Here is a 12191-nt window from a genome sequence, read left to right on the forward strand (position 1 = left end):
GCAAGACTTTCGGTAGGACAATGGATTGAACTAACAAGACAATCTGATTGAACTACAATGACTTTCGGTATGACAATCAGTTGAACTAGCAAGACTATCTCCTTCCCAGTAGAACTTTCGGTAGGACAATTGAAATGACTTGGCATGACAATCGGTATGACAATCCTGATTGTCATTCTAGTTCATTTTCAATTGTCTTGTTGATTTAAGACTGTTTTTAATCCAATTAAACTTCTGAAAATTCTTAATATTAATTCTGAATTAATTAATCAATTAATTCAATTAATAAATAAATTAATCTTTACAGATATAATTTATTTTCTTAATTAAATTATATGACTTAATTAATTAATAGAAAATTAATACTAATCCTGAGCAACAACCATTCTTCTGAAAATCTTCTGAAAATCACTGAGAATTATGAATCAATTCCACCACTTCAATGTTGACACTCGATGTACTGTCTGGTTCATGAGTGACTAACTTTCATGACGTTTCTTCATGTCTTGACTTTGATTTCAGATTAAATCCCTGTAATTAATTGATACCCTGACGAGATCTCTGTCACTTGATTAAATCCACACTCTTGATTTATATCGCTGAGGCTTGAACAATTTCTTGAACTTCTTCCAGTGAATTAATTCCTCAAGTCTGTAGATGAACCTTGTTTCTGAATCCTTTGACAGATATTACTTGGCGAGATCTCTTTGACGGTAGATCTACTATTTACTTATTACATTCTTATTTTAGTTGAGTTAAATCCTCGAATATACAAATTGGCTATGACATATGCCTTACAATCTCCCCCTATTTGTTTGTTAGACAATAACACACAAATACCTAGAGGATAACTCAACTAACAAATAAGAAAAAGATATAAACAGAAATATAAAGTAAATAGCAGAAAAGTTCTGGATAACATTTAACCTTTTCCAGATTCCAAATAGATGTTTCTCTAGACTGAACATATCTTCAAGTAGTTTCATCTTCTTTTTGTACAACCACATTTCCTGTTGAGAAGCACATATCTCTCTTGCTTCTCCCCCTATGAGAATCAACTGATTAAAGAAGATCACCTTCGTTTACCACCTCTCCCGTATAATAGGATCCGCAGATAAAAACCAATGGTACTCCCCTAACAGCTTCTTCCCTTACTAGAAAATCACCTTGTGTTTACCACCTCTCCCGTACAATAGGATCTGTAGTTACAAACAACAATGGTGTGGTGTAGTGTACATGTTTGATCTTTTTCTTCCTCCCTGCTATTTCTCCCCCTTAGTTGAGGAATCCTCCAAACTATTACTTAAGCTTTTATCTCCCCCTTAAAGAAGGAACGTATGCCATCGTCTGAAGGAGTTCTCATATTTCACTTGGTTAGAAAAGAAATAACAAGTAGTTTCTCTTTCTTCCTCACTGTGAGTGTGTGATTCTGTTTAGTGTACCTCACATGTGTTTCACTCTTCTCTCCACTCGTGTTTACACTCATTCTCACAAGTGTATCACTCCACTCATAGCTCCAAAAATCAGCTGTACCTGCAAGGAAAATCACCATAGCCATCCTTAAGGAGGTCACAGGTGGTGCAATGGGAGTTCACAAATCCCCATCCTTGTTAAACTCGTCAGATGAATCTGAGTCATAATCTACAAGTTGCTAGTTTCCCTTTTAGGGTTCCAGATATGAATTCTGGGAAGGTAAACAATGATCCAACGAATTTAGCATAAAGATCAAAGTTCCCTTCTAATGTCAGTGAAGACATTTCCTTGTGACTTATCAGGTAATATCTGAATCATTGTCGACAAGTTGCCGATCTGCGCCTATGTCAGATCCACTATCCGCAGATGCATCCAGGGGATTTAAGCCTAGGGAGGTAGACACTGACCACTGACATATGGCTTTTGGATCAGTATCCTCTCCTAACACCTGTAAAGGCAATTGGTCCATTAACGAACCTTGAACAATCGAATCTGACCTTAAAATGGTCGAAACTATTGTTTCCGTCAACTCGTCCTTTGTGTGTGTAACCTTTCCTTGTGCATCAAGAATTGTTTATGTTTGAAGTGGTGACACTACATCGGATACCCTGGCCGACAGGCAAATTTCAATAGACACACCCTTTTGAGAGAATGAATCTAGTAACTAATTTTGAGCCTTTTCAGCCATTACATCTTTTTGAGAAGATGTATGGGGGCTAGCAGTTGTCTCGGTTTAAATACTACTCATCTTTGTAAGAGACAGAGCTGCTGGTTGACTACAGAACCTTCCTTATATGGTGCACTAAGGCACTATCTCCCTCACGCTCATTCATACTTCATTTTAGTGGTAAGAGAGTGTTGGTTGGTTCTGTTTTTGTGTTTGTCTTTTCAGTCTGGGATAGAAGTTGTGGGTTTTCAACCTTATGACTGTCAATGAAAGAAATTTATTGGAGACTGAACCTGTATCACAGAACATATGGCAATAGAGATAAAATATACTTAAGATCTATAATGAATGAAAATTATACATTTAATCTTTTGAGAGTAATGATGTACAATAGTGATTTCAAAAGATTTTACATGAAATAAGAAATCACTGATGTAGAAAGAAGTTTGATTTACTCCTAAAACTCACTGCACGTATAAAACAATATGATTGTGCCTAGTGATTAGAGAGTTATAAATATGACGATTGCTTGAGCAGTACACTAGTTCATACCAACCTGAAGTGAGATTGTGAAGAAGAGATTACATAGTCCAATAGATCTGCAGCTGCAAAGTCCATGAACTGTGGTGCACTGACTTCCTCTTTTGACTCACCAACCAGGAGTACACTTGTACACATCTTACTAGAGTCCAATTCCAAGTGTAATGTGCAGCAGGTGCCTGATATGTCGTAACATTCTCAAGTCTCGTCACTGGTGCTATATGTTAGATACTGCTTCCTGATAATAACCTAGCACAATATACAAAGTTTCACTGATAACATATCCAGCTTGCAAACAGCCATATCCATCAGATAAACCTTTGCTGTTATCTCCAAAGGTAACCAGGGGGCCAGCTTTCTCAACCACATTTGATAGTAGGCCTCTATCTCCGGTCATATGTCTTGATGATCCACTGTCAAGAATTCACACTACCGGTTACACCTGTTTAATGCCCTGCACTACAAATGGATTAGACCTTCTTCGGAACCCAAACTTGGTTGGGCCCGGCATACTTGTAGAATTGTCCTTTGTCAGGCAAAACAACATTTTTAATTTTAATGGTCTCAACTTTCTCACTGACTGAACATTTGACCTTATAAATAGCCTTAACAAATTTCTGTTTAGGCTTAGGCACAAATGTCTCCTTTCTAGCCTTAGAAGGACTAGCAGTCTTAGACCTATCATGCTTCTTGTTATTCACATGCTGACGAGGAGTAGTCTTAACATTAGAAACATGCTTACCATTAAAATAAGCATACATCATATTAAAAGCACAAGACATACAATTAGAAACACCACATGCTTTATGAGAGTGATTAACAGCAGGCAATTTATGCATGGTAGTCATGACATTTTTGTTTTCCAACTCATGTGTGTTTGAGTTAGTCTCAGTTGCTTTCACAACTTTGACTGGAACTTTCGACACACTCGACTTGGAAACAACCTTCTCATTAGCATGATCTTCAGCATGTATTTCTTCTTGAATAACAGAAGAGGTCGCATCAAATGGTTCAGCAATTGATGCTTTATAGAGGGGTTCATCAACACCCTTAAGCACATGTGGTACTTCCCTCCCTTTAGCACAGACATGAGGAGGGGAGTTTATGCCTAATTCTCCAATAGCAACATTGTAATCATAACCTATTCCAGATGTTTGATTAATAGCTTGCTTACTGTAGAACTCTTTAGCCTTCGAACAAGAATTGAAGTAGGCTCTAACCTTAGTCTCAAGACCGGTGATCTTGTCTTTGAGAATAGTTTCAAGTTTTCTATAACAGTCAACTCTATTCTCTAGAAAAGATACTTGTTCTTTTAACTTGTCTTGATTAATGTGCACAAGTCTTAATTCATTGACCTCTTTCTCAAGGTCTTTGATCTGCTGACTTAACAGTTCATTATCACGACGAGCACAATCTAAGGAACCTCCTAGATGATAAACTAATTCAGCATCAGTAAATTTTACCTCTTTTCTTGACGATGAAGCTTTTTAATAGCCATAAGAGCAAGATTCTCATCTTCTTCATCTTCACTATCAGTATCATCCCAGCTTCTTCCCTTTGCCAGGTAAGCCCTTTCAGAGTTACTCTTCTGATTTGAATCATAAGAGTTCTTCCTTACTTGCTTTGGCTTCCTACATTCTGTGGCAAAGTGTCCCAACTCATTGCAGTTATAGCATCTAATGGTGCTCCGATCAACCATCCCTGTTTTGTATCCACCACTACTGGTGTTAGAGGATGAAGATCCACCTGTCTGGAATCTGTTGTAGTTGGACTTGTACTTGAACTTGGGATTTCTCTTGAATCTGACATTAGAGAATCTCTTGACAATTTGGGCCATTGACTCATCTTCCAATTGCTCCAGCTCTTCCAAGGAATAAAAATCATCACTGGATTGATTTGTAGTAGGAGGATTATATTCTGCTACTATCACATTTTCCTCAGCCTTGGAAAACTGTACCATTCTCTCTGACTGTTGAGATTGTTGTTGTTGTTGACCTTCAGCTACAAGAGCAGTAGATGTGCTGACCATTCTATCTTTTCCGTAGACTTCCTTTTGCTGAATCTACTCCAACTCATAGGTTTTCAACACTCCATAGAGTCTATCCAAAGAAATCTCACTCAGATCTCTAGCTTCTCTAATGGCAGTGATTCTATGTTCAAGATGAGTTGGTAGTGTTAAAAGGAACTTTTTGTTGATCTCCCTGATTGAATAATATTTTCCATTTATGTTCAGGTTGTTGATCAACGCATTGTACCTCTCATACACTTCAGTAATTCCTTCTCCTGGATTTGATTTAAAATATTCATACTCAGAGGTTAGGATCTCCAACTTATTCTCCCTAACTTCCTCTGTGCCTTCATTAATCATCTCAATAGTTTCCCACATGTGTTTGGAATTTTTACAGTTCATCACATGTCTGTTCATCAAGGGATCAAGGGAATCAATTAATATTAATTGAAGGCTGGCATCCAAGGCGGCTTCTTCCTTCTCAGCAGGAGTAAAATCTTCAGGCTCTTTTGGATAGGTTCTAGCTTTGGTAATCACAACATCATCTACTATCACCTCTGGTTCAATAACCATTGGAGTTGTTGGACCCTTCTTTAACAAATTCAGATATTTGGGATTTGCAACTTGTAAAAACAAGAGCATCTTCTTCTTCCACATGATATTATTTTCTTTATCAAATAGTGGAATTTTAACGGTTCCAACTTTTGTGAAGTCATTATGAATTTTTGAATAAATAAAAATTCAAAGAGTTGAAAAATCACAAAAGTCTAGGATCTTGATTTGTTCATTAATCAGAAGGCTCTGATACCAATTGTTAGGTCCCAATGTGTTTGTAGAAGGGGGGTTGAATACAAACAATACCGAATAATTGAATAAATGTGGAATAAAAAATGTGAAACAAAATTCAAGTTAAATAAAAATATTATTAAACTTGAAAGGTGTTACAACAACTGTATCGATTACAAGGAATTAATCTCAAATTAATTATCACAAATTTAGAATAAATTCGACATGAACTTTTTCTATTTTTGCAATAATTTGAATCAAATGCTAAACGCGATTTGAGATTAAGTTCTAGGGATTTTGATCCGCTAGATAGTTACACAAGAACAAGATAAAGATTTCTAGTGGTTTGCATTTAACTTTACAAACAAGAAATGGATGATCTTGAATTAGCAGAGAAAATGAAATATTGCTTCTGCTTCTTTGCTTTTTGCTGTGTTCTAGACTTCTGTTTGTTGGATTATTTGTTGAATGGCTGCTTCTGTCTTTTTAATCAATCAACAGAATGGAATGAACTGGAATGGCAATCCCATAGCTGGCAAGACTTTCGGTAGGAAAATGGATTGAACTAGCAAGACAATCTGATTGAACTACAATGACTTTCGGTATGACAATCAGTTGAACTAGCAAGACTATCTCCTTCCCAGTAGAACTTTCGGCAGGACAATTGAAATGACTTGGCATGACAATCGGTATGACAATCCTGATTGTCATGCTAGTTCATTTTCAATTATCTTGTTGATTTAAGACTATTTTTAATCCAATTAAACTTCTGAAAATTCTTAATATTAATTCTGAATTAATTAATCAATTAATTCAATTAATAAATAAATTAATCTTTGCAGATATAATTTATTTTCTTAATTAAATTATATGACTTAATTAATTAATAGAGAATTAATACTAATCCTGAGCAACAACCATTCTTCTGAAAATCACTGAGAATTATGAATCAATTCCACCACTTCAATGTTGACACTCGATGTACTGTGTGGTTCATGAGTGACTAACTTCCGTGACGTTTCTTCATGTCTTGACTTTGATTTCAGATTAAATCCCTGTAATTAATTGATACCCTGACGAGATCTCTGTCACTTGATTAAATCCACAATCTTGATTTATATCACTAAGGCTTGAACAATTTCTTGAACTTCTTCCAGTGAATTAATTCCTCAAGTCTGTAGATGAACCTTGTTTCTGAATCCTTTGACAGATATTACTTGGCGAGATCTCTTTGACGGTAGATCCACTATTTACTTATTACATTCTTATTTTAGTTGAGTTAAATCCTCGAATATACAAATAGGCTATGACATATGCCTTACAGTACCTTGCGAGTCAGCAATCAATTTTTTTATGAAAACACAATTGCACGGGTTTTTCAAAAGTAGTTGATTTTTTTTTGTAATAGAAAACAATATCAATTATGTAAGCAAATACAATGTTCTTATCTTTTACTAAAAGTGACAAGATAAAATCGACTTGTAAACTTTTAAAAGTCCGAATCTTCAGACGAATATGAAAAGTTAAAATAAGCATTGTGTGTACGTAAAGGAAATGCAGATTTCCTAAATTTACAAGAGTAGGCACAAGCATGTTTTTAAAATGATTTGACAAGTCAACTTTTGTTCTGAAATGAACGACACAGTTGAATACTTTCATCTTAAAATTTATAGGCTCAGTAACATCAATTATTTCCACATTCCTAACTGCACAACTTAATATTACATTATAACCATGTAAAATTATGCCTATAAATAGCTGCAAAACTATAAGCCATCAACTAAATTCCCCCATTTCTAGTATTTCGTTTTCTAAATTTTGAGACTGCTACAGTCAGGTCATGGACAAGGGTAAGGGACACGCTAGTTCTGGTATTCGTGATTACGGGGAAGTTAATTGGTATAAATGGACTGAATCTCAGGCACAGACTAAAGCTCAACGAGCAGAAATTTGCCAGGTTAAATAATTTATTAGGAGAATGCGAGGTATACGAGCCGCATAAGGGCATGCCATACGTGATAATGAACAGTTCGCTGGCTATGGGGAAATGCACCTGAAGTTTATGAAATCAACGATCAAGTATGAAGAAAATAGTAATAAGAGTTTCTACTGTGGTCATATTTCAAAGAAGGAATGAGTATGAGTTAAAGAAAATTTCTCGACAAGCACTTTATGGAGGACGAGCTTGAGATGAGGAAAAAGGAGTACGAGGATGTAATCGCAAAGTGTAGGGCTGAAAAGATACGTGAAGAGGACCAGCAGTGGGATGAAAGGTATGTGAAATATATTGTCAAACTTGGGGATTTTTCTCAAAGGACACGATAATGCTGGTATGGCTAGAACCATATGTCATGGCACTCAGGCCCCCCACGCATTGTCATCGCGTGATACTCGGTCGAGTACGTACGCCTCGACCCACAGATATAGGGAGGGAGGTCATATGCATACAACCCCTCACATACAAGAGGATGAGGATGTAGATGATGAGATTGGTAATGAGATTGCGGATCCAGAGTTTGATCAGTACGTAGTTAATCTTGTGGATGACTAAAAAATTTGAGAGTTTCATTCATTTTTCAATTTTTAGCTACAATGTATTTCTTTTATTATATGTTTATGTAATTAATGTTCCCTTGCAATGTAATTTGTTCCCCATTTAAATGGAAATTGCACTCGTTATTGCATTTTTTTGTTAACAACTTTACAGAAACATTTGTACTAATTGTGATAATATGAAACAAAGTACATTCTGGAAAATTTATGAGTTTTGACTACTCATAAATGGTAGTATGAAATGATGATAAGGAAAATGACAAGGAAAAGAGTTAGGTATCCCGTGAATACACAGTAGAAGGAACATGCAACAGTTTGACAAAAGTTTTCACTTTTTGGAGATGAAATTAAAAGAAGTTACTTGTACGAATGTCAGTCTTCAACTGCAAAGTTGGAAGGGTCTTCCACTACTAGGTAGCCACATGCAGACTGCAACAAAGTAATTGAGTAGTCTTGTCAAATGCAGCAGAAGTTGTAAAAACTGTATAATGTGACAAATCAACTTTAAGTGTTTCAAAGCAGTATGAAAAGTAAGTAGCACGTGAATGTTACAGGCATGTCTACTTAATTTTTGTGGCCTTTTGTCCTTGTTTATAATCTAAATATGAAGTTGTTCGGAAGTTAATGTTATATACTAATTGAAGAGAAATGAGTTACACTACTGGTGATATTATTCGAGCTATGAGTCGGAAATGGTTTTGTGATGATGATTTTAGGTATTTGATGGATCCTAATTTACGTTACTCAAGAGGTTCAGTAATCACGATGTATAGGGAGTGGGAATGGCGTGTAGGGTGTTTGCAAATATCTGTAGCCCAATGTCAAGAACATGGAGTGAGAGTAACTAAACAACGTGCCATACACATGTAGCGAGACACCCCTCAACTATTGGAACTAGCTTTATTCCGTGCAAGAGAGGAAGAGAATCGAATGAGATTGCGTTTAAACCGGATGGATCTACAAACAAAATGTAGGGAGTTTGTTGAAGATGGTGACCATCACAGCGCAATAATGTATCATCATTTCGCTACGAGTCCCGACTATGTTTTCAATTGCTACTTGTCCGATGATGAGTAATAAACATATAAAGTGAGGTTCAGAATATGATAGATAGTGAAATGCGTTGTATCTTTTTTCATACAATATTTCCGAATATTGTATTTTGATAGTGTACTTTATTATTTTGAGCTTTTGAAATTATTATGATAAATTTCAGAATGATTTGACTACTAAAATAATGTGTGAGTGTGTATGATAAATTTATTATGAACTATTGTACAAATCTAATGTGATGTAGTTGTTAGCATGACTTATAAATGTCTTCGTTATTTCAATTGAAAAGCATAAAATGGATAAGGGTAAAAAAAGAACATCCTCAATTGAGGGACATTAGACACACTGCATACTTTAGACACACTGCATACTTCATGCATACTTCTAGGTGCCTTATCCATGCATATTGTACGGTGCATTATCCATGCATTCAACAAATATTTATTTTTCAAATGCATGTGGTACAGGTTTGGATATATGAGCATTGTACTGCTTTAGCTCCCAGACAGCGAGACCCTTACTTGATGCAGCATCCCCGTACTCTCCAGTATGCGAAATTAACTATTACTCTTTTTCATGTTCAGAAATATTTCAACAAAGTCGCTAACATAATACATTTGGCTTCAGGTGGATGGACCCATTGGATGGTACGACTGTGTAGACAAATTCTTTATGCGACATTCGTTATGACCTAGATACCATGTCTGAGGATTCCTTCAGGTGGAGGCCCTACGGTGATTCTGTGGATGAGGCACGAGACATCCCTGAGCTTGAGCTATCACTTATGAGTGCACCTTGTCCCTTCATTTACTTGACATGGGTAGAGTGGTGCTACACTGATAGGGTCACACGATAGTTCGGATACTTGCAACAGGTCCCTACTGACTCTCCACTTACTGACCATGATTCTTTCCATAGGGGTTAGAGAATGGCCTTTTCAGTTCACTAGGGTGCGTGAGCTGTGGGAGTCACGTCACACTGCCGTGCTTGGACCACCATCTTACAGACCTACTCGCAGACCTATGTGCATTGTTGACTATCCTGAGTGGTACGAAAGAGTCACTAGGCGTTTCTTGATCAACCCCGGGATTTGGAGGGGCCGGCAAGGATTCCATAAATCTATTCATGGGTTCGTACAGTACAACCGTATGCATGCAAGATACTTTAAATATATGCATGCAAGATCTCTTAGACGAGTTGATGAATATGTAAGATGCTTTAAAAACTTAATCTTGTCAATCACCAAATTTATTTATATGGTTCTCATAAATCTATTCATGGGTCCGTACAGTGCAACTGTATGCATGCATAGATACTGTTTGGTGAGGTAGGTTGTTTTCATGGTCGAATTGTTGAAGGTCAACTTATGATATTTTAAATTTTCTAGTGACACCCTACGAGCAAAATTATAAATGTGTCGAAGGGGATATGCACATTCTCATTTGTTATTTAACTCAAATTACTGAAGTTCTCGACACCTATGAAGATGTATTTGACTTTGTTGATCTTTCAACAATTGATGAGGTTCACTTCCAATATGATCACTGCGTTGGTAATCATTGTACTCCATTTTTATTGAACCTTTTGGTATTACACACTAGTACATATTAACATTTTCTTCCTTTCTGGGTTGTAGATGTAGTTGGATTAATTGTTGACCGAGGCAATGTATAACAAGTGACAAATGCAATAAATGTACAACAAAGGTCTTTGGAAATGGTTATTGGTGATGAAATGTAAGAAAAACAAGTTAAATCCATCCTTCCGCAAATATTTTTCAAAATATGTATTCTGTTTTCTCAAAATTTCTGGTATATTGAAGTAACAAAGTTAAAGTTGTCTTCTCGGAAGCAAATATTATACCAGTTAATAGGGAGTTGAACTTCATTGCTCTGCAATATCTACACCCATATACCATCACCATTTCTGGTTGTAAAATGAACCTTGACACTGATACAGGAGAGACCTGGCTTATCGATGCACCTTCAACCAGGTTCTACGTTAATCGTCATAGTGCGGAAGATAGTGAGTTACGCTGTAGATTTAGGGTTAACAATACACCTATTGTGTGGACATGAAGTATTGGCGAACCATGATCATGGTGATGTTGAACCTCGATCGCAGCATGTTGACAAGAAATATTGTGTTCTGATTTGAATGCCATTTTTTTCTTTTAGATTTATTCATTCTACCTCTATATTAGTTGTATATTTCTTTATTCTAATGCTATTATCATTAATAGTTGGGTGCTCATTTCAGTTTTGGTTCGACTTACTATTTTGTATTAGTAAACAGTTGAAACCACATGCAAGCATTTTCAATAATTTGAGATAAATACTGCAAAAGTTCAAGTGGAAGGACACATGAAAAATAGTAGTGACAAGTCAAATCTTATTAATGAAATACAGAGGAAAAGATAAGTCTTTGCATGTAAAGTCATTGCATGTACATAGTATCGATTCCACTTTACAGCAGATGATGAATCCATAATTTTGAAAATAATATAGGTCAGAGCAACAATGACAAGTCACAATTCAGTTTTAAAATATGAACTGTAATTGTATAGTATGTTTAGCACGTGAACTATCAATCAAAGTAGCTTATGTCTTCTTTACCAAATTACTTATAAATAGAGAGTTATAACCTCATGAGGTCACACTCGTCAAAAGTAATTATGTCTTCACTCCCAAATTGGATTATTGTTTTTGTGAAAAAAAAGATGTTGTAGCGCATTACTAGAAGGGTATTGACACAGGAAGGAGGTTTATCAAATGTCCCGACGGTGTTTGCATTTACGAACATTGGATCAAAGCGCCGCTTGAACCCCGTGTAGCGGTTCTCATTGAAATTCTGAGGGAAGAAATTACCACAGAGAATGTAGCCTACTGTGCAGAAATTCGTGCGTTACAGCGTGAACATGAGGAGTCAATGAGGGAATTGCAGAGAATGAAGGTGTTCATCGAGTCTTATACCTGGACCATCAATAAAGATGATGATGACTCCGATGATACAGACGAATAATCCAGTTCATATATTGTTGGCTCTTCATATATGTATTGTTGCATCGTACTCATTTCTATTCATGTATCATATTATTATTGTGTATCGAAC

This window comes from Apium graveolens, unplaced genomic scaffold, assembly GCF_009905375.1.
Source record: "Apium graveolens cultivar Ventura unplaced genomic scaffold, ASM990537v1 ctg2652, whole genome shotgun sequence".
In the NCBI taxonomy this organism is placed as follows: domain Eukaryota; kingdom Viridiplantae; phylum Streptophyta; class Magnoliopsida; order Apiales; family Apiaceae; genus Apium; species Apium graveolens.